A 27,342-nucleotide genomic window follows, 5' to 3' on the forward strand; every position below is an offset into this window, starting at 1 on the left:
CTTATGCAAAGCTGCTAACTGTAGAATTAATAACAATGCTACCCCTTGAGAAGGGGAAAAAAGGGAAAGATTGGGGGTCCCACCTACACTGTAATTCTTAGTTCTTACCATGTGTGGGGACGTGTTGTTGCAACGTGGTTCGGTCATGCAGTATAGGCAAACCATGGTTTAACAGTGCTCTCCAAACACGCAACGTCCTTGCTAAAGTCCAGCACCGTAGCCCAACATGGGGACAGGATTAAAACATGATTTACTCCAGTCTGTCGCACAAGACCAAATAATTTTTCAACCATGTTGGAAAATTACTATGTTGTGCCCAATCCCTTGCCAGTAGTAGGAAGTGCAGTATAGAAGTGGAGCTGGGATATCTCTGGTATCGTAATGCTGTAGGTTGTCAGGAAACTACAGCCTATTTCTCTATAAGTTCAGAAATGACGGAGACAGCTGCATTTTGTCCAGGCAAGGTGAGATTGCCAAAGCAGCCAGACACCCTTTTGTTGCTGAGTATCTCCTTTCTCGGACCTTAGAAATGTCCAAAACTATGGGCTCCATTTTCTACACATTTCCACACATACACTTACTAATTAGCTGGAGTTTTCAAAAAAGCCAAAGATAATTACGCACCCAAATCCTATTGAATTTCAAGCTCCCTTAGGCACTTTCGAAGCCATAGCCTTCCTATGGGCAGGACTGGGCCTGTAACATAGTCATTTCTAATTTTGTAAACATGCGTTTTCTCAGTTGTTCTTATCGCTCTATAATATTTGTCTGGACTCTTACCCTCCTCCCCCCGCTTATGTTTAAAGCTAAATGAACATGGGAAAACATTGTGTTTATCACTTCCCTCACTATGGGCCTGGTCCAAAGCCCGCTGAAGTCAATGAAATGTCTCCCACTGACATTCAAGATTTCTCTGAATGTTGTTATGAGCGTAAGGACTTTGGCATGGTAGGGATGAAGGCTTCTTTTGTGTTTGTACAGTATATTGTAGAGGCTCCTGGAAAGAAGTAATACTACTTGCCAGCGAAGGCAAAAGCTATTTTTTCTCTTTGTTAAGGTGCTGATTCTGCTACAAATGAAATGAGTGGGAGCTTTTCAAAGGATGTCGGTGAGCACCGGATCAGGCCCTTAGTATAGCAGTATTTTTGCTTATGATAGCACTCACAATGCGCTAGGTGTTTTCCAGCCACGCAAGAGGTCATTGTTCTGAGAAGCTCACAGCTTGTGTTATTGCCTCATATTTTGGGGGTTGCTGAATGTTTCTAAGTCATGTGCTGTTTGAACCAGTGACGCCCTGGTTACAAATAGTGGAAAAAATAAAATCTGCGGGAGGGGAATAAAATGTCTGATTCATTAGAGAATATCCTTTAAGTTAAAGATGATTCCTGCCTCGCTTGCTCTCTCTCATCTGTAAAAGCAAAAATACGCCTTTCCTTGATGTTTTGTTTTGTGCGCGCAGGATTTATAAATAGACCTGGTTTAAAACCAGTCATCTTTGAAAAACAAAACCTTCTGTGAAAATGTTTGGGGTTGTGTTTGTTTGTTTATTTATTTATTTATTTTTTTACAAAAATCCAAAAATGAAAATTGAAGAAATAGACTTTTCTCCCATTTCTCTTACTTCTTTTACCTTTTTCTCCCTTTTTGCTTCTCTCTGCCACCTTTTGGTGGTAAAATAAGAGCTGGGGGGAAAGGAAACAAGGCAGAGAAAATGGTGTATGGGGAGAAATAGAATTGATTTTTGGTTTTTAATTGGAAAAAGAAATTTAAAGGAAATTAAAATCTGTGTTTTGGGGAAAAGGACCGTTTTTCATTTAAAAGTGTTTTTGAACAAATAGTTTTGACCAGCTCTAGTTTTGTATGCGAAGCTTCTGAAAGCAACCAGACATTTGTTAGGTGGGATGTAAAATGATAATGATGACACCTCTCCTATTGTGTCCACACTAGACTATTTTATTTTCCAATTCCCCATTGTTGTTACTGCTGGTGCAGCTCCAATATGTCAGTAGCTTCTGGCACAGGATTCTTCATCAGTGGCAAATTTTAAATCAAGATTGGATATTTTCCTAACAGAGATATTCTAGTTCAAACAGAAATTAATTCAGGAAAGTCCTGTGGCTTGTGTTATACAGACAGTCAGCTTAGATGATCAGAATGATCCCTTCTTTAACTTTATCTACCCTTGAGCTCCCACTAGTCAAAGTACAACCAGCACAACAACCATGGTAGCAGTGTTGCAAGCTCTTGTGGTCCTATCATGCACCTCACAATACTTGGAGTTTTTCTTAAAGACTCCAGCTTCTGGAGTCATATGAATATCAGGACCTCGGCTTTCATTTTAAACGAAAATTATATAGCACTCATTGGTTGTGGAGAACTGTTGGAAACATGAACAATGAAGGCTCAAATACCAGAAGGCAAACAAAAATAACACAAAATGATTTTTTTCTCATGATTTTCAGAGCCTGACTCTTTTTTTAATTCTTGCAGTTGACAATACAGCCATAAAGCTGTGGGGGGAAAACTCTAACGTAGACATGTCCTTAAAAAAGCTGGCTTTATCAGAGATTTATTTTAAGTTTGTGTCTTTTAAAGTGTTTTATTGTTGTGTGTCAATTACAGTGGAACCCCTCCCCTGAGGTGTGGCTCCAGCTTCCTCCCTGGTGCTTGCTAATTGGATTGGCTTCTCCCCCTCTCCTCACATGGGTTGGGTCCTGGGTTCTTTTTGTGATGCCTGGTGCCTCCACCCAAGGTTAATCATCACTGTGCCTGGGACACAAGGGATGCTGTCCCTTGGGAAGATGATTAATGTTACTATTGCCAGCTAGGAGTCTAAAACCCAGTATGCATGAAATTAATTCAGGATAAAGTACATCAACGCAAACCCCCAAAAAGAAATAACATACCAAAAATAATAGTATAACAAAGGGGATTTTACTCAGAGCAGGAAAATATGATATGGGAAAGGGTAAATATTAACTAATAAGTACTAAAGCATCAAAAAATCAACACAATTCCCACCTCTTAACACTCACAACTCTTCCCAACCCTCAGTCTTTCCCAGGTGCACACTGAGGATGAGTCCTGAAACAAATGCTGCAGCATGGTGAACATTGGTCAGTTTAAACAAAAGAGCAAAACAAAAGGGGTCCTTTTACAGTGTCTTTGATCTTGAGGGGGCAGGGTCCCATCATTTTGTGCTTTGGGAACTTTAAAAAGGCTCTTTTATCTAATATAGTTTTGTAATATGTTAGTTCAGAATGCAGTCTTGCAAATTATTTTGGTATTTAACAGAATGGAACTTTAAAATGGTCAAAGGAGATATCGACATTTAAAGAGTAACTCAACAGTAATCTTGTTTCATAAAGATTTTAATTCTTCAATTATGTATCTGTTTTATTTAAAAACATAATTCTATTAATATATGTGCAACAGATGATCTGTTAAGCTGTGTGTTGTGAATCTGTGACTAGCATATTATTGAGCTATAATTTGAAACATGTACTATCAATACTCATTCAGAAGCCTGATGTGTTGTGAGTACAGTTCAGGAATAATGCACAACACATGGAGCCAAACTATGAAACATGGAGTGTGTTTGTGTGATCCAAAAGCCCAGATTAATAACTGGAATAGTAACTGAAATATCACTTTTCAGTTTATACTGCCACCCTGACACATGGTGCATTTATTTTCCATTGTTAATAAATAGCCCTAATAGTATATTCTGTTGCTTTTCACAAACATATTGTGTGCAGCTATCAGAGTTGGCCACTAATTTTAAATTAGTTTTGAAATTCCCTCAGGGTTTGTGTGTATGTCTTAAATTGAAATTGGACCTGTCAAGAATGCCATTTATGTGGGAAAAAGTATCCCCTGGTGCCCTTTTTAGACTGAAGCCTCATTAGTCACATTTAAGGCCGATCAAATATCCACTAAATCCAATGGGAGACCTTCCAACGACTAAAATGGGCTTTTGAATTAGGCCTTTAGACAGGTATTAAGATTTGATCCAAGATGACATATTGTGGCCCTCTGTGTGGCTATCACATCAGTAGAGTACCTCAGCTGGGGCCTAAAAGGGGAAGAAGCTTCCCAATGGTGTGGAGAAAACCTTGCTTGTTTTGACAAAGAAGTTTTACAATATGCTTTAAAAAAGAGAGAGCCAAGAATGATTCTTTCAACCCATGCACCTCAATGTACAATGGATCTTCTGCAATGCTAGCTGGGATTGCTCTCACCACATCTCTGCTCCCTCAGTTTGACTGCCAGCGAGGTATGCAATGTGTTAGCTTGGCCCTTTGCAAAGCAAACTCCATGAATTCCAGCCACTTTTCTCTTCTTGTAAGGACAAAAAGAAGAGATTCTTTTAAATATGATCGACCAGACAACAGAATTATTCACTCTCTAATCAGTACTGGGTTTACCATGGCACTGGGCCCAGAGTCAGAAGGAGCCCTGACCAGCCCGATCCCCTGGCCAGCTAAGCCAGCCAGGAAAGCTTCCCCCACCCCTGCTCCGCCTCTTCCCCAAAGCCTCTGCCCCTGCCCCGCCTCTTCCCACCCCTGCTCTGCTCCAGCCCCGCCCCCACTCCACCCTTTCCCCTGAGCAACATCCCAGGGCAGTGGTGGATTAAGGATTTTGCCGCCCCAGGCCCTGAAATAATTGCCACCCCCAGTCCCATATGAACTTGTTTTAGTTTTTTTACAAATTCATTTGAACTAAAATGAATCTAAATATCATTAAAATAATTGAACATTTACAAGTTTTATTATAAATAAAATTACAGGTACAGTGGACCCTCGCTTGAACGTGCGTCTGTGTAGCGTGATTTTGCTTATAGCGCGGACTTTTTAAAAGGCAGAATTTTAAAATATCATGCACAGAATTTGATGCAGAATTCCCTCAGGAATATGGGGTGCTGTACAGCTGTGATGGTGGGACTGTGAAGAGGGTGCTGAACAGTAGGGGATCTGTGGGTGGGGGAGCTGGGCATGGGGTATGGTGTGCAGGGTGCTGTGCAGTTGTGGTGGGAGGTCAGCGGGAGGGGTCTCTGGGCAGTGGGTGCTGGGCCTAGCAGGTCCGGGGGCATTGGGCATAGGGATCTGTGGGGGAGGTCTCTGGGCGAGGGGGCGCTGGGCATAGGGATCTGTGGGGGAGGTCTCTGGGCGAGGGGGCGCTGGGCACAGGGATCTGTGGGGGAGGTGTCTGGGCGAGGGGGCGCTGGGCACAGGGATCTGTGGGGGAGGTCTCTGGGTGAGGGGGCGCTGGGCATAGGGATCTGTGGGGGAGGTCTCTGGGTGAGGGGGCGCTGGGCACAGGGATCTGTGGGGGAAGTCTGGGTGACGGGGTGCTGGGCATAAGGGCAGGGCACTGGACAGGGGGGCAGTGTGGAAGGGGCACGCTGACAGTGTAGGGCTAGGCGGGCCAGTGTGCACCTAGCAGTTGTGGGTTTGTAAACAGTGCCCTTGTGCTGGGCAGAGTGGGACCACTCCCACTGTGCTGCACCTCATTGCCCCCAACCGGACCTTCGCTCTGCAGACCACCCCACATCACATGGCCTATTTCCCCAATGGGCGCCCACAAATACGTGTGGTGCCAGGCCCACAAAAAGTTTATCCGGCCCTGCCTCTAATAAATGCATAATAAATAATTTCCATTCAGAGGAGAGGAGGCTGAAAATCAAGCAAAGGCCAAGAACTTCCATGTTTTTGTATCCAGGCAGGTGGATACAAAATATAATCCTTAACAAAGAGAACTCCGTTTATGTGCAGACACGCTATCCAATGCCAAGTCGGAGAAGTACTAAGGCAGCAAGAACAGGATGGAGCTTTATAGTGATTTTATCTGATATCCGACAGAGATCGAGGATTGTATGGTTCAGACTCAACAGGAGATTCTCTCTGAGGGAAACAGAATTCTCCTGTTCTTGAGCCAAGCCTCATGATGGAGAAGAACCAGAAGATTCTTGAAGAGATCAGGAAATCTTTTGCATATAAAGACGGAGGAACAGAGTCTTCTAGTCCTGTGCCCTAGCAAGCTGAGGGCTCGATATGTGGAGAAAACATACATCTTTTGGGGGAAAGGACCTGCAAAAAAGATTCTGACTACAATTCCAAATCAGAGCTGTGTCATTTTTAGAAATTTCTCCTTCCCCCTCCAAATATCATTGTGATTTCACACCCTTCAAATCTTACTTGTTGTCATAAACCGATAGTTAAGGGTTAATGTCTCTTTTACCTGTAAGGGGTTAAGAAGCTCAATAAACCTGGCTGACACCTGACCAGAGGACCAATAAGGGGACAAGATACTTTCAAATCTCGGTGGAGGGAGTTCTTTGTTTTGTGCTCTTTGTTTTGGGGGGTTGTTCGTTCTCGGGACTGAGAGGGACCAGACATCAATCCAGGCTCTCCAAATCTTTCTGAATCAGTCTCTCATGTTTTAAACTTGTAAGTAGCACAGGCAAGGCATGTTAGTCTTATGTTTGTTTTCTCAACCTGTAAATGTTCCTTTTTTGCTGAGAGGATTTTACCTCTGTTTGCTGTAACTTTGAACCTAAGGCTAGAGTAGGGGTTCCTCTGGGTCATAAGAATCTGATTACCCTGTAAAATATTTTCCATCCCGATTTTACAGAGATGATTTTTACCTTTCTTTTTCTTTAATTAAAAGTTTTCTTTTTAAGAACCTGATTGATTTTTTCTTTCTTTCTTGTTTTAAGATCCTAGGGAATTGGGTCTGGACTCACCAGGAGTTGGTGGGGGAAAGGACGGGGGAATGGTTAATTTCTCCTTGTGTTAAGATCCAAGGGGTTGGATCAGTATCACCAGGGACTTGGTGGAAAAGCCTCAAGGCTATCCAGGGAGGGGAAAGTTTTGGGGGGACAGGGAGTGTGCCAGATGCTGGAATTCTGACTGGTGGCAGTGTTACCGGATCTAAGCTTGTAATTAAGCTTAGAAGTGTCCATGCAGGTCCCCATATCTGTACCCTAAAGTTCAGAGTGGGGGAGGAACCTTGACACTTGTCCAGCAAATGTGACAAAATGGCTACTTCCACAACAAATGTGTCAAGCACTGAAGCCACTTTTTACACAGAGATGGACAAGTTCACCCAGAAAAGGGGTTTTTTTTGAAGTAAAAAATCAGTGCAACTTGATGATTTTTGTTTTTAATGGCTACATTTTCAAGTTTGTCAGGAAATGCATAAAATAACGACAAAATCCTCTAATGTTGAATTGTTTTGCTTTATATAGGAACTATTTCTTCCATTTCTTTTAGAAATAGAAGTAAACAACAAGAAACCCAGTCAGTAATGCGTAAGATCGGGGAATATTAACTTGGAAAGCCCAGCCTGCTAAAACTTTTCATTATTACCTTCAGCGTTTCATTGTCTGTAGTTTACACATTTTCAGTTACAGCTCTGCTTCCCTTCGCTTCCTTCCTTTCTACATCTGCTGTCAGAGTGGATGGATGGATGATAATTTAATTAAATATGTCCCATATAGTTCATATTCTTTGTGATATTACTGTGACCCCTTTGGTCCAAGCAGTTGGTCTAGGGGTTCTCAAACTGGGGGTGGGGACCCCTCAGGGGGTTGTGAGGTTATTACATGAGGAGTTGCGAGCTGTCAGCCTCCACCCCAAACTCCATTTTGCCTCCAGCATTTATAATGGTGTTCTGGGCCAATCAGAGGGGGGGCCCAGGAGGGCCATTTGGCCTGGGCCTCAAGCTCAAAGGGGGGGCCTCAAATTTAGACACTTGTTAATTTTTTGGCATTTGATAAGTTTCGCAACTTGTTTTTATATGCATCCCTATCGGACCAAAATGTGACACATACTCTCAGCTTAGAGCTGCAAATTTAAGCAAATAAGAGATGTGATTTGGTAAAAGACATACATTTTTGTTAACTGATACAGATTTTGTCATATTAAAGAATTAAAATGTTCATAAATATTAATAAAAATATATCGGTTCTGATGGCACAAGATTAGACTGCGATGAACATGTCCTCTCAGATCAGCTGATTATATAAACAAACCACTACTAGTGGCTGGTGCTGGATCAAGTGTATGTTGAAAGGGGCCTCGAAAGCTAGAAGTGGCCTGGGCCTCTCTGGACCTCTGAGAGGGCCTGATGGTGTTAAATATACAAAAACGTGTTTTTAATTTATAAGGGGAGGCGCATTCAGAGTCTTGCTATGTGAAAGGGGTCACCAGTAAAAAAGTTTGAGAACCACTGAATTAGTCAGTATTTGGGGCCTTGCTGGATTGTCTCTGTTAGGAGGCGAAATCAATGGTACAAGTCAGGTATTTCTTTGGTCCAATCCCATTTATTTACAAAGGCTGTAAACAAAGTCCTGTTTCCCTGAACACAGTAGAAATAAACAGCAGTCCTGTGTCCCAAGGAGCTTGGTTCTTCTTCTCCCTCTCAGCACCACACTTACAGCTGCTTCTGTAGCTGTCTGCTGGCTTCCCCCATCAGTTCTCTGCCTCTCTCTCATACACCCAGCTTGCCAAGCAATCCCCCATCTTTGGGGGGGAAATGTGTTCTTGCACATCTCTTCTGCTAATATACAGATATGTGTCTTGTAACATGTTGCATTGTCGGCATACAGTAAACCTTGCTTACCGCGAACTTAGTTGTAATAAAACTTAACTTACGAGTGAGGCAGAGTGAAACTCTAAAACTTACTCCAACGGATGTCCATTCTCCTAGTGAAATTTCAGTTTACTCTGTTCCACTGTGTTAATCCCTTTGGAAGTTTGAAAAATTATCACCTCCCCCATGAGTGTTAAATGCTGCACTCCTAAAAGATTATCACCTCCCCCTCCTCCTCTTCTGCTCTGGTTATAGAGAGGAGGTGGTGTGGGAAAAGTGATGTTGCCACTACTTCATGGGAGAAAAAAATAAACCTTGGCTCTTAGTCTTGCTAGAGTTATTTTCTTACGGCAGTGAAATTATGGGTAACTAGAGACCTCATTCACAAATGTCCACTGAAGCTTCAGGAGGTTAATAGAGGTCCTGGCAGCACTCCTGAAGGGAAATGCAAAGGATCTTTTGCCTCTCCAGTCAGAGTGAAACTCATACAATGAAGTTTCCATGTTGTGCCTGGGGGATGGACTGGGGTGGGGGGAGCCCATCACTATAAAAGTTTGTCTCCATGGCAAAGTTTTACTAGTTATACCAGTTAAAACGCTCTACTTTTACTGGTATAACTTCCCATGTGGACATTTTTATTCTGGTATGAGAACTTTTTTTTCAGTTTATCTTACAACCCTTTCCAAAGTGTCTCAAACTAGCTACCATTATAATTATGCCAGTAAATCTCCCTGTATAGACATACTCCCTTAGGGTATGTCTACACTATGAAATTAGGTCAATTTTGTAGAAGCTGATTTTTAGAAATTGATTTTATACAGTTGATTGCGTATGTCTACACTAAGCGCATTAAGTCGGCGGAGTGCGTCCTCACTTCCATGGCTAGCATCGACTTACGGAGTGGTGCACTGTGGTAACTATCCCACAGTTCCTGCAGTCTCCACTGCCCATTGGAATTCTGGGTTAATCTCCCAATGCCTGATGGGGCAAAAACATTGTTGCAGGTGGTTTTGGGTACCTGTCGTCAGTCGTCCATCCCTCCGTGAAAGCAACGGCAGACAATCGTTTTGCGCCTTTTTTCCTGGGTTACCCATGCAGACGCCATACCACGGCAAGCATGGAGCCTGCTCAGCTCACCATCACCACTGCTGTTGTGGGCAAGTCTACTGTAGGGGCTGCTGTGATCCAAGTAGCCAATGCAATCATTGACGTTCTCAAGGGTGGTGACTCTGGGAAATGTGCGGGCCCTTTTTAGATTTTAGGTGCATCATATTCCTGTCCTTTGTCGCTGGTGAAGAAGTCTTACAGCTGTACATTCCAGTCCGGTCGGCGCTGTAACACCTCATAGCACTTCTGTGGTTCACAAATGTAACAGCTCCAGGGCTCTTGCTCTTTTGCTTTGGCCGAGGTACTTTGCCCCACCTGGACCTCCAAGCATTCGACACAGAAGCACCTGCAGCAGCTGGCATTGCTACACAGCAGCAGCTCCTTGCCTTCGCAGCAGATCATGCAGTAAGACGGCTAACTGTCGTCATCCACCACTTCGACTGAAACTCTGCTCTCCTGTTCCCCAGCAACGAGCTCAGGGGATCTGTACTGGTCCTCCTGCATGCTGCTGGCAGCAGATGGTGCAGTAGGACTGGTAACCATCCTCGTTGGACATGTAGCTTGGCCGGGGGTTCTGGGAACGTCTTCCCTGCCCAGCTCCTAGCAACCTCCAGGGCATGGTGTACAGTCCATCATTTCCCCTGCAACTCTGCTCTCCTGCTCCCCAGCAACGAGCTCGGAAGATCCGTTCATGAAGCCGGGATAGTAGTAAGGAGCAGTTCAACTATAGGCTGAGCAAGTGCAGAATGGTGGTAGAATGTGCCTTTGGATGTTTACAAGCTCACTGGAGCTGTTGGTCAGACCTCAGTGCAACCAACATTCCCATTGTTATTGCTGCTTGCTGTGTGCTCCATAATATCTGTGAGAGTAAGGGGGAGACGTTTATGGCGGGGTGGGAGGTTGAGGCAAATGGTGGCCGATTTTGAACAGCCAGACACGAGGGCGATTAGAAGAGCACAGCAAGGCGCGCTGCACATCAGAGAGGCTTTAAAAACCAGTTTCATGACTGCCCAGGCTTTGGTGTGACAGTTGGGTGTGTTTCTCCTTGATGCAAACCCACCCTCTTTGTTGATTTTAATTCCCTGTAAGCCAACCACCCTCCCCCCTTTGAAATAAAGTAACTATAGTTTTGAAACCATGCATTCTTTCTTTATTAATTAAAAAAAATATGAGATAACAGACAAGGTAACCTGGGTGGGGTGGGGGAGGAGGGAAGGACAAGGCCATATTGCTTATTGTAGTCACACTAAAAATCAAACTGTTTGAATGACAGCCTTCTGTTGCTTGGGCCATCCTCTGGAGTGGAGTGGCTGGGTGCCCGGAGCTGCTTGGGCGTCTGGGTGAAGAGGCTATGGAACATGGGGAGGAGGGTAGGCGGTTACACAGTGGATACAGCGGGGGTCTGTGATCTTGTTGGCTTCCCTGCAGCCCCAACATACGCTTCATCATGTCCGTTTGCTCCCCCATTAGCCTCAGCATCACGGCCTGCCTCCGCTCTTCATGCTCACTTTAATTCTTTTCTGGCCTCTGCCACTGAATGCCTCCAGGCATTAAGCTGTGCCCTATCAGTGCGGGAGGACTGCATGAGCTCGGAAATCATGTCATTGCAAGTGCGTTTTTTTCACCTTCTAATCTCTGATAACCTCAGGGACGGAGATGATAGGGGGAGCGCAGAAACAGTCTACGCTCTACAATTCGGGGGGGGGACTGCATGGTCACCTGTGCTGCTGAGTTCGCCACATTGACCAAACAGGAAATGAAATTCAAAAGTTCCCTGGGCTTTTCCTGTGTACCTGGCTAGTGCATCAGAGTTCAAAGTGCTGTCCAGAGCGGTCACAATGGAGCACTCTGGGATAGCTCCCGGAGGCCAATACCATTGATTTGCATCCGCACTACCCCAAATTCGACCCAGCAAAGTTCATTTCAGCGCTACTCCCCTCGCCGGGGAGGAGTACATAAGTTGATTTTAAGAGCCTGTCATAAACAGATAGTTAAGGGTTAAGGTCTCTTTTACCTGTAAAGGTAACATGCAGTACCTGATGACCACCTGACCAGAGGACCAATCAGAGACAAGATTGCTTGCATGATAGTGGGGTTAACCTGCATCTGTGCAAATCATGGCTTCTAGTGATTTATCCTGTCTACACTAGCCATTCGCATTGGTGCAGCTATAGCTTTGGCTGGCTTCTGTAGAACTTTGCTGACTTACACCAACTGGTCTAGAATGGTCTGATCTCTTGAATTTTTTTTTTAATTGTGATGTTTATCTCTCAAGAACAGTAAGTAAAATAGAGATATCATGGAAATGCCTTTCTAATTTTTTTAATAGGATAGGATCATGCTGCGGTCATTTGCATGTATTTATTATATGCAACAAAGTTATTTTTTTGTCATGGTTTTGCTCCATAATTCTGTAAAGTATGTAGAAATCACTTGTGGCTTAAATCAGATGTTTTATGGTTGTTCTGTAATAGGCTGGTTCAGAGGTGTACATTTTTGTGTGAAAAAAAAATGATCTGCAAAGTGTTTCACTTGCATCTTTTCCCTTCTACTGTTGAGTGGGTCTGGTTATGAAGGTGAGCAAGTGATTGTCACATGCTCATAGGAGCCAGTCAGATTAAATTACAATTTGGCAGAGCTTTTATGGCAGGTCTGTTGGTGTATATATTTGCTACATTGACTAAAAAAAAGGCAGTTATCTGATTTGTATATTCATGCATGCAAATTCTAATCCTGGATATGAGCCTTAGTTTGCTTTGATTTATTTTTAGTATTTTTTACCTAACGTATGTGTGGCTAACCAGGAAATGAAAATACTCTATTTGGTGTATACTGAATAAAGCAGAGTGCTGCAGAAACCATTATCAGTTTGGCCAGCATTCTTTTGAGAATCTAGTAACCTATCTATACAATTTTTTTTATCAGCAAAATGGCTTTTGAATTAAATGGAAATTTTAATGAAAAAGTCAATTGTCAAAAAATGTTGGGGTTTTGTCAAACACTGAACACAGGAATGGTTCTGTTCTTTAAAGTGAAAAGTTTTGGTTGCTGAAAAAACTCTTTTTTTTTTTTTTGACAAAAACATGAAAGACAATGTAATTTTTCATTAGTTCTACTTAAAACACAAGGGGCTTGCTGAAAAGCTGTTGTAGAGGGCTGTAGCTCATACTGAGGTCAAAGGAAAGATGCTAATTTAACCCAGCTGTAGATCTGGCTCTCTGCATGTACCTACAGAAAGGAAGAAAAAATGTTAAACCCAAAACAAATAAAAATAAAAAACACCTTGAGAAATTCAAAAACCAAAAATTTTTATTTTAAAAAATCAGTTAAGTGACCATGTAGTTACTTATCAGATAATTTACAAAACCAATGCACTTAAAAGCAAGGAAAGGATTAGTTAAAGGCATCCTATATTTGACACTGTCTGCAATGTTTCTGATCAAGTATAAAGAATGTGCATTTTACCACAGCACAGCAAGCCAACTCTTAAGTTTGACCCAAAATGCAGAGTGGTTTTCAGCAGAAATCTCACAATATAAAAAGAGCCAAAACCTTTTGAAAAAGAAACCTAAACTTTATGGGTCAGCATTTTACCTGGTTAAAATTGGTGTAGCTCCATTAAAATCAATGTAGCTACACCAGTTTATACCTGCTGAGTATCTGGCCATAAATATATAGATTAATGACACTTGTTGATCACTCTCAAATGCGAGTCCCCATAAATACTTTATCTGACCACAAAAAGACCATATGTATTATGCAGAGAGTTTCTCATTTCCCCTTCAGCATAAATCTGGCAATTTGGAGCCAACATCAGTTGTCCAAGCCAAAGCTCTAGTGTGCTAAAATAGAACGGAAACTGGATGCAGCATTAACTATGGAGAAATTGCTGCCTCTCCACAGGCAACATAAAATGTTTGGTTTTATTTTCAATCCCATGATTTGTTTAAAAATAACAGTCATTTTTCTGCAAACCTCCAAGAGCCACTCTTTTTATTTTCCATCTGAGGGACGGGGGAGGCCTAGCTGATTACAGAATGGATTAGGCCACAGGGAAATAAGGCACTGCTTAATTTGTAATGAAAGAGGTGCCAGGGCTCAAGCTATTAGGTGCCAGGCCTCAAGCAATTTTTTTAATTTCATAACTGATGCAGCAAGCCCAGAGGTGCCAGGGCTATGAACTGCCCAGCCCAGAGGTGCTGGGCCTCGGCCCTGGCACAAATTAAGCACTGAAATAAGAAGTAAACTATAATTTTAAAAAAGGCTGACTGGCTGAGGGCAAACTGCTGAAAATATACAGCAATTTGGAGATGAGTCAATTAACTACTCAGGCCTTTGGTGGGAAGCACATGCAGGCCTATCTAATTGGACCATATGTTGCTGCATTATAAAGTGGCTCTAGACATCAAAACTCTTAAACAGCTTCTGATTTTGTTTTAATGCTCAACTCATCTGTCAGGAGGGAATTCTACCCTGCTCCTCCAGTACTGCAGGTTCATGAAAAGGGCTTTACCTTCCTCTCAGGGATCCAGTACTGTTCGGGTCACTGTTGGAGAGATGACATTAGATTTGATGGGCCACTTTCTGACCCAGTGTGGCAAATCCAGAAATGAAATAATAATAGTTAGCTCTTTACATCTTCAAAGCAAATTGAGAACATTGGAGTTGATCCTGCTCTGGGCTATGCCCGATTCCACCTGAAAAAGTTTCGTAGTGGCAGCCAGTCTTCTTTGAGAGAGATCTGTGATGGTGCACCCTCTGCTCTGCTGGGGCCTGATAGCCCCCAACATGGATGACACTGGATGAAGTGAGAAGGGGAAAGAAGCCACAGCACCCACAGGATGCCCGGAATCAGAGTTGTTGTGTATTTGGTTGTCATGGGTTTTGTTACTATGGCAACTGAGTTAGACTATTAAGGGATAGCTCAGCCGGTTTCAACCGGCTGAGTGAGCTCTCTGTGTCTGTAAATAAAATGGAGGTTTTGGTTAGCTGTCTGCTCTCTGGCCTCAAGTGATTGCTTCCTACACTGGCTGCCCCAAGGATATAACACTGGCGATGAGGATGGGATCCTGGTGCTGCTCCAGTAACAGAAGGAAGTAGAAGTCAAGGTAAAGACCAAACAAAGAAAAAAAGCTGCTTGTTTGCACTGACTGTGAAAGTGAAACTAAAAATCATGGCTACTCTGACCAGGCCCCTGGAGCCTTTTGATGAGAATACAGAGCAGTGGCATGTGTATACTGAGCGTTTTGAGCTTTTTGGTATTGCAAATGACATTACAGAAGCGAAGAAGGTGCCAATATTCTTAACTGTTGTAGGGGCTAAAACCTACTCTCTGCTACGCAGCTTACTACACCCTGTTAAGCCTGAGACTAAATCTTACAGTGACATTGTGGAAATCCTGGGGTCTCATTTCTCCCCAAAACCACTGGTAATTGCTGAAAGATATAGGTTCCACAAAAGAGACCAAAAGGAAAATGAAACAGTTGTACAATTTGTAGCCATTTTAAAAAAGCTAGCAGAACACTGTGAATTTAAAGAGATGTTAAATGATGCCCTGCGTGACAGGTTAGTGTGTGGCCTCTGCAGTGAAGCTATACGGAAGCGCCTACTGACAGAGGCTCAGCTTACATTACAGAAGGCTGTTGATATTGCTGTCTCCATGGAACTGGCTACAAGGGAGGCACAATACATCGGTGCACCCCCTAGGGTGCAAAAAGTGTCACAAGAACCGACCCACAAAACTGTGCAGAGTCAAGAATGTTACCGCTGTGGTAAGCCAGGACACCAGGCATCAGAATGCTGGTGTAAGGACCTGGTGTGTCGACACTGTGGCAAAAAGGGACACATTGAGTGTGCCTATAAACAAAAGAAAAAGAGGCCTGTGGTCTGGCCGACAAAAAGAGGAACCTTGCATACCCTAGAGCAGACCCAGGATGATCAAGGTGACACCGCCTCACAAGAGGAAGTGCCACTGCATGTTTTGTCTTTGGCAGCGGGCTCACATGAATACTGGGTAACCCCCTTATTGGAGGGCAAACCTATACGCATGGAACTAGACACCGGTGCAGCTGTCTCGCTGGTTCCTGAGACTGTGTATAAGGAAAAGCTACAGCATCTTCCGCTTAAGGCAACAAAAACTGTTCTGAAGACGTATACAGGTGAAGCTGTGCCCATGTTGGGCACTATTGATGTTAAGGTGGAGCTCAATGGACGGGCGGCTAAATTGCCACTGTTTGTGGTGAGAGGTAACTACCCAGCCTTAATGGGTAGGTCTTGGCTTGGGAAGATTCAGCTGAACTGGGCAGAAGTGCACCGGATGACTAAAGAAGAAACCAGTCTAACCCCTATACTAAGGAAACATGCTGCTGTTTTTGGAGATGATTTGGGAAGTATGAAGGGAATCACTGTGACATTGAACATTAAACCTGGCAGTCCACCAAAATATCTGAAAGCCCGAACTGTGCCATATGCCATCAGGCCTGGAGCGCCTGGTCACCAATGGAGTCCTAATACCAGTTACCCATAGCTCATGGGCCACTCCTATCGTTCCAATAGTGAAGAAAGATGGCTCTCTCCGGATTTGCGGTGATTTTAAAGTCACTGTCAACCCAGTGTTGTGTGCAGAGCAATACCCGCTTCCCCGCATCGATGACCTCTTCGCAGGCCTGGCTGGGGGACAAAAGTTCAGTAAGATTGATCTGAGTCAAGCATATTTACAGATGCACGTCGATGAAAAGTCCCAAGAGCTGTTGACTATTGTGACTCGTAAGGGGCTTTATCGATACTGTCGCCTACCCTTCGGAATCACATCGGCTCCCGCCCTGTTCCAGAGGGCTATGGACCAGATCTTGTGTGGCTTGTCAGGAGTTCAGTGCTATCTGGATGATATCCTGGTCACTGGAAGAAATGAAGAGGATCACTTAAAGAATTTAGAGGCTACCCTACAAAGACTGGAAGAGTATGGCCTACGGGTTCGCAAAGACAAGTGTGAATTCTTCAAGCCCTCTGTTGAATATTTGGGACACATCATCGATTCTGCAGGTCTTAAGTCCCCTGCAAAAGTTAAAGCTATTGTGGAGGCTCCCCCACCTCGAAATGTAAGCCAGCTGCGCTCATTTCTAGGACTACTGAACTATTATGGAAAGTTCATCTCACAGTTAGCCACACTGCTAAAACCACTTCATGAGCTCCTTGGGCAGAACAAGGCGTGGAAGTGGACTGAAGCCTGTGATGTTGCATTTAACAAAGCTAAGGATGCATTGTTAAATTCTGAAGTTCTAACGCACTTTGATCCATCCTTACCCCTGCAATTGGCCTGCGATGCTTCCCCTTATGGAGTGGGAGCGGTCGTGTCACACATTATGCCTTCAGGAGAAGAAAGACCTATTGCTTTTGCTTCACGCACTCTAAGCAAAGCAGAAACTAACTACGCCCAAATCGAACGTGAGGCATTAGGAATTGTTTTTGGAATTAGGAAGTTTCATCAGTACCTGTTTGGGCGAAAGTTTACTCTTCTTACAGACCATCGACCTCTGACATCAATTTTTGGACCCTACACAGGCATTCCCCCATTAGCTGCTAGTCGTATGCAACATTGGGCATTGATACTTTCTGCACACACATATGAAATCAAATATCGGAAATCCACTCTGCACGGCAATGCAGATGGCCTCTCAAGGTTGCCTTTACCGGTCAAACATCAAGATAGTGCCCAAAAGGAAATCTTCTACTTTGAACAGGTAGAGAATACACCCATCACTGCTACTCAGATAAAGAAGGCAACCCGCGTTGACCCAGTATTATCCCAAGTTATGGACCTGGTGATGCATGGAAAATTGCGACAAACCTCTCCGGTCTCACCCGACCTTGTTCCCTACATGTCCAGGCGGACAGAGTTAACGGTCCAATCTGGTTGTTTGTTGTGGGGGAGGCGTGTCATTATTCCACCACCCCTGAGATCACAGATGTCAGAACAGCTACATTCCGGTCACTGTGGAATAGTGCGCATGAAGGAAATTGCACGAAGCTATTTTTGGTGGCCTAGATTGGACAGTGCTATTGAAGAGAAGGCAAAAGCTTGTATGTCATGTCAGGGTGTAAGAAATGCACCCTAGTTGGCACCCCTACACCCATGGGACTGGCCTGAAAACCCGTGGCAACGTATTCACGTTGATTTTGCTGGTCCCCTTGAAGGAAGCATGTTCTTGGTGGCAGTAGATGCCCATTCTAAATGGCCAGAAGTCTCTATAATGCAGTCCACTACTGCAGAGAGTACTATTCAAAAACTACGAGGACTCTTTAGTCGTTTTGGTCTGCCAGAACAACTTGTGAGCGACAACGGACCGCAGTTCGTCTCTCAGGAGTTTCAAAATTTTATGAAGGCAAATGGGATACACCACATCACGTCAGCACCATATCATCCGTCCACCAACGGATTAGCTGAAAGATTTGTGCAGACAATGAAAAACGCTTTGAAATCAGCAAAGGGACAACACTCCATTCAAAAGCGTCTGGATACCTTCTTACTTTCCTATAGAAACACACCTCATGCTACGACCCAGGCTTCCCCAGCCTTTCTAATGATGGGACGACAGCTGCGCACTTGCTTTGATCTGCTGAAACCTTCTGAACCCAGACAAACTGTGCAACATCAGCAGCAATATCAAGTCATCAGACGGGCACCCAGAGCAAAAGACCGAACCTTTAGCCCAGGACAGCCAGTTTTGGCTCGGAATTATACTTCCAGAGCTAAATGGGTCCCGGCCACAGTCATCACTGAAACAGGACCTGTTTCCTATACAGTCCGGACTGCAGAGAATCTTACCTGGCGGCGACATGTAGATCAGCTGTTGCCAGGTCATGCCAGTCTTCAGGACGCATCTGCAGTTGAGGGGTCTGACTTCACCCCTCCTGGTGAGACACCGAATCATGAGTCACCTGTTCCTGACTGTTCTCCTCCATTACCGCCGGCAGCTGAGATACCCCTTTGCCCAGCACGAGCTGATACCACCTCCTCACCTATTCGTGCTGCGGACCCTGAGCCCCTAGTACTTTCGGGTGCAACAACACCAGAAGTTCGCCGTAATCCACCTAGAGACAGAAGGCCTCCTCATCGGCTGGATCTTTAGTTAGGGCGAACCCACGGTTATGGGGCAAAATAATCCCCAGGGTTTAGCCGGAAATGGAGGCAGTCTACCCTCCTTCTCTAGTTTAGTGTGTGTTTTATTTTGGGGATGTTCTTATTAGGGGGGGAGGAATATGTTGTGTATTTGGTTGTCATGGGTTTTGTTACTATGGCAACTGAGTTAGACTATTAAGGGATAGCTCAGCCGGTTTCAACTGGCTGAGTGAGCGCTCTGTGTCTGTAAATAACATGGAGGTTTTGGTTAGCTGTCTGCTCTCTGGCCTCAAGTGATTGCTTCCTACACCGGCTGCCCCAAGGATATAACAAGAGTATCCTCAGGTAACCAACACAAGCATGGCTTGAGAGACTGCTGATTGTAGTTTAAAACTTCACATCACTAATAAAACCCATAGGGGGAGTTTGGCATTGCAAACACAGCTAGCACTCCTCCCAGGGGACCAACCCCAACTGGAGCAAGCTATGTGTGTGTACAGTTTGCACCAGTGGAGATGAATCAACTCCATTAACTAATTGATGGTTAGTCTCATCCCCATTTTACAGAGAGGCTAGTTAGCAAAGAGGTTGATGTCACATGGACAAGGCCATAGCAGGAGTCATTGTCAGAGCTAGGATTAGAAGAGAGCAGGACAGCTAAACCACACCTATGGATTCAACTAGCTCTTTGTCTTTTTCTTAGAGATGAGCCTGGGTTGCAAAATTCAGATTTAGATTCATCCAGATGTTGAATCAGCCTGGGAGTTCAGGTGTGTTTGCATTTGGGTTTCTGATTCAGCACTTTATGCAGAGATGACCTAGTTGTTAGTTTAAGATCAGGATTTGCATTGAGAATTCAAAACAAACTTCTCCAACTCCAACTTTTGGAGAAGTTCATATAAGGGTCTCTGATTCAAAACCCATGCCTACTCCATAATTGGGGACACCAAAATAAAACTAATATAACCTAACAAAAATACACTCAATAAACTGCCCATAAAAGCCAACCAATATATTTCCCCTACACATCAACAAAGCTATCAATCATACACACCCAAGTTCTCTCTCTCTCTCTCTCTTTTTTTTTAGTAAGCAGCCCTGTTAAATACGACAGCACATGCCATTCTGAAACCCTCGTGTCTGAGCATAGTGAATTAATCAATGGTGCTCATAAATCAATGCAGTTAATGTTGGGAAGCATATTTGAATTTCAACCTCGTCATAGGTGCAGATAGTATCCCTTTCATTGTTGGAACAAAATGAGACATCTAATCTCCCGACTTTCTCATTTTCTAAATGGAATGGAGGGGAATGAACGAATGCTACTTAGGTTTTTTATTGTATAATATAAATTCCCCCCCCTGAAGCACATTTATTTCTGGGGCTGAATCCAAGGAAATCTGAATCCTAGCTCTGAGTCACAAATACAGAATAATTGGTTAAATGCTCGTAACTAAGAAATGTGCTCTTCATTTATTTTGGCATAAAATGGATAAATGTTTCCACATCTTTTAAAATCACTTTAAAGATCTGTGTACAGAAGGAGGGGCTTGAGTCACACTGTTCAGAATCATTACAGAATCCTGACTTCCCCAAAAAATCAGTCCCCATTTGACCTCATCTTTAGTATTAGCAGACATAAGCACAACCACTGATGAGTTTTTAAAATGCATGTACAGTTAAATGGGGCGGGGAAGCGGAGCCAGAAGCCGGGACCAGGTATGTGGGGCGGGGACGGGCAGGGACCAGGTATGCGGGGCCAGGCGGGCGGACAGGCAGGGACCGGATATACGGGGGCGGGCGGGGAAGCGGAGCCGGGCGGACGCCGGGCGGCGAAGCGGGGAACCGCGGGGCTGGGGAGCCGGGAGCGGGCGGCTGGGGACACGGTGGGTCGGGGACGCGGGGAGCCGGGCGGCTGGGGACGCGGGAAGCGGGCGGCTGGGGAACCGCGCGGCTGGAGAGCCGGGGAGCCGGCGGCTGGGGACGCGGGAAGCGGAACCGCGCGGCTGGAGAGCCGGGGAGCCGGCGGCTGGGGACACGGTGGGTCGGGGACGGGCTCGAGATATTAGGGTTCGGCAAATCGACATAACGGATGAGAAACTCATAAGCCAAAGAGGGAGTCTGGCGGTTCCACTTGTAAACCGTCGACTTAACAGGATTGGCAAGTTAACCGAGGTCGACATAAATGGGTTCGACTGTATTATGTATATTAGAGTTACAATACTGGTCATACATCCATTGAGCTCAATGGAAAGACTTCAGTGGGCATTGCATTGGGCCCATGATCTTTTTCCTTCCTCTCTCACTACTGGCTCTCCATCATTTGTCTCCCTCCTTTTTGTTGTGATCTGTGGGAAAGATAGCTAATTTTGAAAACACTAGGCCAAATTTTTCTCTGGGTTGAATAGATGCAACACCCACCAATTTCAAAAGGAGTAACACGTAGAACAATCAAGGGCAGAATTTTCTTAGTGGCTACTGGCCCAGAAAGTACATTAGCTTGCTTAGCCCACTGCTTCACCAAATACTTCAGTTTTTGTGCGGCAGAGCACCAGCTCACTACTGCCCTGATTTATCAGGAGGGCTGGACCCTCACCAACTTAGTATCTCTTTGTTAGCATGGGGGTAAAATTTCCAGAGTTTCAGGCTGGGAAGAGTGGCATGAATCCGGCGCTCCAGAAGATTCTAGAAACTTTCAAGGAGCGTTCAGCATGGAGTGGTTGGTGATGTATATGTGTCTGTAACAGGGTGGCGTGCCCCTTAAGGCCTGGGCTTGTGCCCTGCCCCCCGCTCACTGAAATGAGTTATAGGTGGGAGAAATGAGGTGATTTTCCTGGAAAGAGCAGCAGGAAGTTTCAATAGGGAAGCTCAGGAAACTGTAAGGAGTGAGAGAGGCTCCTTTAGGAAAGATCCTGATTCCAGGGGAATTTGGAAGCTACAGCTAGAAGACTGAGCTCCAGGTAGGTAAAGCCTTGCGGGAGTGGGAGCTGAATCAGAGGAGGCAATGCAGACCCCTCACCATTGGAAGAAAAGGCTGGACTGGACCCAGTTTAAAAGTGTTGTGAAGATTTTGCGTTTGTTTTGGGCTACTAGGGGAAGGATACTATTGAGTTCTGTTCATGGCAGACGTTGTTGCTAGCCTGAGTGGAACTGGTGAAGGGCAAATCAAAGGGACCACGGAGAAGACAGCCCAAGCCCCTGAGGGTTTCCTTAGCGAAGAGGGGAAGGTTTGAGGGCCTAGAGGGCCACTGGAGACTGTGCAAGATTAAATAAACTAGAACCCTTCCCATCCAGAAGGGGTAATTTTGTTTGAAATATAGTGGGCTGTGCTGTTTTTAATGGGCCCTGAAGAGAGGGAAATGGACAGAGTTCTGCAGAGTGACTCCAGGCTACGACAGGGCTGTCAGGAGGCTGCTGATCCTGTTACAGTGTCACCCAGGGAGTTTCCTGTGTATGTAGGACCTGGGCTGTGATTGAGATAAGCACTTAAATGCATACTTAATTCCACAGCACTTGAAGTCAAGAAGACTTAAACAGCTGCTTTCCCTAATTGTAGCCCCCTGGTGCATTCCTACGAAAAATATCTTGACTGAGAACTTCGAAAACTGAATTATTATTTTTTACTTTCTACTCTTTTTCAGTGGTTGAAAATTCAAAGTTAAGGTGCAGCATTATCCTTGTGGAGATGTTGCTTTATTACCAAAAGAAACCTGTGCACTACCAGAAACCGCAAAGAGAAATAGGTTACTGATTTCTGGGGGAGAGAGTTATGCAAGCTTTTATGTTCATTTGAAGTATATCTTTGAAGCTGCTTTTGCTCGAGCTTTGCTGGTGATACCATGCCTTTCTAGACTGGTCCTCTGCCCAGGAATGTTAAACATCAGTTTTCACTTCAGCTTTTTGCCCCTGAGTTTCCTTGTAGTGAACAGTGGTAGTATGACAATGCTGTACTTTGATAGCTGTTAGTTTCAATAAAACATGCAAAAGCAGTTCTAGCATAACTTTCCCTGCCACAATTGTGATAAACTTAATAGGCCAGATCCTCAGCTGGTGTAAATAAGTGTAGCTGGCCCAACTGCACTAATATTTTTAGTTTAAAATTAAACTTCTTTTCTCTGTTTATATCCTCTGCTTTATGGAGCAACAAATCACTAGCCCTGTTAGTCAAACTTGCAAGTCTCCTCTCTCTACAGCCTCATGCTAGAAACTCAGTTATTATGCTAAATTCAGCAATATTTCAGTCCTCAAAAGCAGGGTGTAACAAAGCTCTATTTTGAAACAAAAGATATGAATTAAGGCCATATCCTGATTCCAACTAATGTGGTAGTGTGGGGTCTCTAAGTCCTTGTAGTCTGTACTGGCTGATCCTGAGGATGGTTGGGCCCAGTGTGCAACGGATCTGAGGAGGAAACCAGGGCCTGGAACTGCTCATGGAGAGAAGGACCTCCTGTCACAGGGTTTTTTCTTCCCACCATAAGTGGTCCTACTCATCTCTGGTACAGTCTCTCAGTTCTGCTGGGGGAATGGCATTACTAAAGCCTTAGGGTCTGCAGTAATCTTCACGCAGTGCCCAGGTGGGGTCTTGGGGCAGAAGGGGAAACGGAAAAAATCTATTACACATTTTAGGATGTTCCTGGGAAATTCTTACACCTCTTCATATTACCATGGAAGGGGCCCGATTTTTGGATTGAAGGGCCCCTGTCTCAGTTCTATGGGCCTCCACAGAGGGAGGCAAAGAGATGAGGACTGAATCTCTTAATCACGACTTGTGAATGAGCTCTCCCCAGCTCCTTCCTGATGGCTTTGGGAATGGAAAGGAAATTCTTGGCTTAGTCAGATCCACTGCTAAGATGAGACACAAAATCAGGCCACGTGGCCTGTTCAGTCTCTCCTCAGCTGGCTATCTGTGTATTCAGCACTGTCCTGAACAGCATCCCTTGGTGCCTCGGCAGTATATATGGCAATCAGGCTGGGTTCTGTGTGACTCCATCCTTGAGGTGCCTCTGCCACATATGGCTCTCAGGTCAAATGCTCTCTTGTGCAGATGTGAAATCCAGATGGCCCACGGAACTTTTCATAGCTCCTCACTGTGGAAGCTATTAGAGCCCGGATTTGACCGTTGGTCACTATGAATAAGCTGGATCCTCTTATGGTGTGATCTAGTGCAGGTTCAATGAAATCAATGTAGATATGCTGATTTACATCAGGTGAAGATCTGAAGATCAATGAGCTTTTACACTTGATGGCCAGCTATCAGTAGTAGCTTCCATGCTTTCCACATTTAACATGGAACATTGCAGAGTGGGATTTTCAAAAGTACCTGGCATTGGCCTAATGCTGCTCCCATTGAAGCCAATGAAAACATTCATGAGAAGCAAAGTTAGGTCAATACTGAATGTCTGAAAATCCTACCAGTAGAATTTTAAATCTATAGAAGTTATTAGTGAGTTTACCCAGAGACTTGTTTACTCTTTAACATATACACTTATTTTTAAAAGGCTTTTAAAAAAGGGCTAAGCATAATCAGTCTTTTGTTAACAAAAATACACAGCTGCAGTTCATATTAGCACTGAATTTAATTAGAACGTGGATTATTTTTCCTCACTGCCATTTGCACCTGCACTCAAGAAGTGTCTGAGATCTGGCAAGACTATGATGATTAAGATTTAGCAGACTAGAATCTCAAAGACTTGCACTGCACAGTAGTTGTGTGAGTTCTATTGATGCTAATGGGAGCCGTGGAGGTGAACCTCTGTGTGTCTCTTTGAACAATGTTGGAGTAGATGGTCTTATGTGCCATATTGTACTTCCTTTATTTCTTGGATGGTTTTATTTCTGAACAACATTAACTTGTGTGTATTTCAACCTTTTACTGTGAGAAAACAGCAAAAATAAGCATTTTCCCTTATTTATTCGACAATTCCTATTCCTATAATGATCAGTATTGAAATCTTAATGTATTTCCTTTTTAACAGACCTCATTAACTATAATTTGCATAAAGGCCTACATCAGTTTCCCATAATTACTTTATTGGATTGATCTTGCTTTTTTAGCTCATTCCCTGAAGAAAGATGTTCCTCTGGTCAAAGCAGAGGTCCTGGATTGAGAACATCTGTGCTCTTTTTCCTGGTTCTGCCCCATATGATGGTGGTCAAGTCAAATAATCTGTCTGTGCCATAGTTTTCCTATCTTTAAATGACAGTGATAATATTTCCCCATCTCATACATTGGTTGCAAAGTTTGACTGATGTTTCTAAAGTGTTTTGAGATCTCAGGTGTCATTAGAAACTAATTGACCCTTCTGTTTTCCAATTGATACATTTATCCAAGTTTATTCCTTAATTAAAAATGTCTATCAGAATTTCAATCTGTCCTAAAAGCATTCAGAAGTTCTTTTTAAAATGGAATGGTTTGTACTGACAGCCAGTCTCTCTCCCGTATTACAGCTAAAATACATCACACCTCCCCAATACTCCTTTACATCACCCCTGAAATAGTCAAAATGCTGACAAATTCTAAATGTTCTTCTTTTACTTTAATATCCATTTGTCTACTATATAAGATCACTCAGTAATTCCAAGCACTTAGAGAGGATACTTTGCCTTTGGTCATTGCTTCTTGTTGTTAATCTTATATATTACTGCCATTCATTCAAAAATGTCAAAGTACTTTATAAAGAAAAGCCAAATTCTGTTCTCACTTACACCAACTGACTTCAGTGGGATTGCACAGGTATAACTTTAGGTGCAATTTGTTCTTAATTGTCACAACACCCCATTGCTACACATGAGCATTATACCAGTTTTACATGTGTAGAAACTGGCACAGAGAGGTGAGATCAAGGGCCAAACTTTCAAAAATGGCCTTTTAATTTTGAATGCCTCCATTTCTGACTGATTTTTATAGGTACAGAAGCATCTACCCACAGTTAATGGTGGCGGTGGGGGCTCAGCATCTCTAAAAATCAGCCCCTGGCTATCTAAAGTTGGGCACTTCAAAATTAGAGTCCACTTTTGAATATGTCACTTGACCACCAGGGCCGGCTCCAGACCCCAGCGCGCCAAGCGCGCGCTTGGGGCGACATCCCGCGGGAGGGCGGCAGGTGGCTCTGGTGGACCTCTCACAGGCATGCCTGCGGAGGGTCCGCTGGTCCCGCGGCTCCGGTGGACCTCCCGCAGATGTGCCTGCGGAGGGTCCGCTGGTCCCGCGGCTTCGGTGGAGCATCTGCAGGCATGCCTGCGGGAGGTCCACCGGAGCCGCGGGACCGGCGACCGCCAGAGCGCCCCCCGTGGCGTGCCGCCCTGCTTGGGGCGACGAAATTCCTAGAGCCGCCCCTGTTGACCACAGTCAGGCAGTGAGTTAGTAGCAAGACAGATAATAGAACCCTGGGAAAACTGACTCCTGGGAACAGAACCTAAAAGTGTCCTGCTATATCAGGGGTAGACAACCTATGGCAAGCGTGCCGAAGGCGGCACACGAGCTGATTTTCAGTGGCACTCACACTGCCTGGGTCCTGGCCATTGGTCCCGGGGGCTTTGCATTTTAATTTAATTTTAAGTGAAGCTTCTTAAACATTTTAAAAACCTTATTTACTTTACATACAACTATAGTTTAGTTATATATTATAGACTTATAGAAAGAGACCTTCTAAAAACATTAATATGTATTATTGGCACGCGAAACCTTAAATCAGAGTGAATAAATGAAGACTCGGCACAGCACTTCTGAAAGGTTGCCGACCCCTGTGCTATATTCTAATTGCTACACACATTCTGACACTCTTTGGATTGTAAATGTTTTCTTGGCAAACCTAATGGCTTTCATTGTCATTCTCTTTGGATGACAACATGATCGTAGCAAAAACATCAGTGGAGTCTGTTTCTAACAATGACAACCAGATGGTTTTAGATTCCATAAATAGTGTGGTCTGATTCTGCTCTCACTACTTGTAAATTAATAAAATTCATATTGGCAAATGAACTATAAGTGAAAATAAATCTCTTTAAATATATTTAGGGGCAGGCTCCCAACATGCATTATCTATATTATAGCTCTCTTAATTAAATGCCCAAAGGAGGATGAAACCTATTGGCTAATGTAAAATGCATACCAGCTAATGAAATGGAATCAATATCAGCAATGTTAAGTGACTATGTTATGGTCTCCATCAATTTGTGTTGCAATCATTTACCCTTCCACCTCTTAAAAGAATCTATGATTGAAAAGGCATATCCATTGAAAGCCCAAGGATTTGTTTTTGAAAAGTTTCTATTCTTTAACAATTCCATGTGACAGCAACTAATTATATCTTTAGTAGCACTGGGATGTAGTTTTATCTTTTTATATTTCATAGATTTAGTTACATTAGCCCTCATTTATTCTAGAATAATACCATGCTCCCTCTCTCAAAGCAAGTTCTTAGGAGCTACGGTTTTTTTGTATTTGAGAGAGCTGTGTATTATCGGGTGAAATTTAACACTGTGCAGAAGGCCAGCACAAAACTTAAGCATCCCTTAAAATC

The sequence above is a fragment of the Mauremys mutica genome, chromosome 4 (assembly GCF_020497125.1).
Source record: "Mauremys mutica isolate MM-2020 ecotype Southern chromosome 4, ASM2049712v1, whole genome shotgun sequence".
NCBI lineage: Eukaryota > Metazoa > Chordata > Testudines > Geoemydidae > Mauremys > Mauremys mutica.